The sequence below is a fragment of the Ruditapes philippinarum genome, unplaced genomic scaffold, assembly GCF_026571515.1.
Source record: "Ruditapes philippinarum isolate M1 unplaced genomic scaffold, ASM2657151v2 ctg792_1_1_1_1, whole genome shotgun sequence".
Lineage (NCBI taxonomy): Eukaryota > Metazoa > Mollusca > Bivalvia > Venerida > Veneridae > Ruditapes > Ruditapes philippinarum.
In genome coordinates, this window is record NW_026866635.1 from 53,728 (window position 1) to 54,770 (window position 1,043).

At 32.2% G+C, this 1,043-nt stretch overlaps 1 non-coding gene across 1 annotated transcript; it reads right to left on the reverse strand.

Moving 5' to 3' along the window:
- Positions 1-731: 731 nt before the first annotated feature.
- Positions 732-805, reverse strand: Trnan-guu (transfer RNA asparagine (anticodon GUU)). Its single transcript has one exon. It is a non-coding gene; the product is annotated as a tRNA-Asn (tRNA).
- Between the last annotated feature and the right edge of the window lie 238 nt (positions 806-1,043).

The following is a 1,043-nucleotide window of genomic DNA, read 5'->3' on the forward strand; positions in this document are numbered from 1 at the left end:
TCCGAGGGATCACTTTGTTTCCAGAACTTTATAGTTAAAAGTACAGACACAGTAAAACAGACATGTGTTCCGACATGAGCGCTGGGCTATTTGTGTTAGTATACCTCATGTCGACAGATCAAATATCACGTTTTTGCAGATGCATTGTATCTTTGTTGTACAAATTTAAATCGTTTGTAAAAGCTAGAAATTATCAAATGTTGTTTATTGAGCTATAAAAAATCTTTAGATATTTAGATTATCATTTAGGATATTAGCAGATATATGTTTCATTTTTTATGCCATCTTTCCTCAAAATAGACATTTGTTACCCTGAACATTTCAGGTACCTTAGTGGACACCATTCAAATGTGTCTGTGGGACTTGGGAATTTCGTCTGCTTTGTTCCGTAAGAACTTACGCGTGAGAGTTACTCTATCACGCTTTTCTTTAAGTGACGTCGAAAAATACATTCAAAAGTACGATAGTGAAAACATGAAATTACATCGAGTATTTTCGTGTCGTCGTTGTATTACAGGAGGCAGGGTGAAGCAAATATTGATATTGTGAATTTCAGACAATAAAAAGCACTGTAGTGTAGTTTTTTTTCTTCAAAATATTATTACATTCATGAACATATTTACTGCTATTGTTGATAGCATTAGATAAAATCAAAATGTTTATGTACTCTAAATTGACACCCATTTAGTTTTATAATTTGTTTAATAATTGAACAAAGGGCTAAAATATGTCGTCCCTGGGTGGGCTTGAACCACCAACCTTTCGGTTAACAGCCGAACGCGCTAACCGATTGCGCCACAGAGACGATGTGGAAGGAAAAGCATAAAATAGAAACAATCCATATTCTATACCAAATAAATGCTTATCATTCATGTTTCAACATTATAATTATCATATTATCATACATATATGTGAATAACTTATGAATAATAAAACATAATGTTAAGTTATGATGTTTTACATAAAAATAATATTTAGATGCAGACTAACTTTCTAAAGTACACCCTTTGGCTTATGATGCTACATGTACATACATATAATTG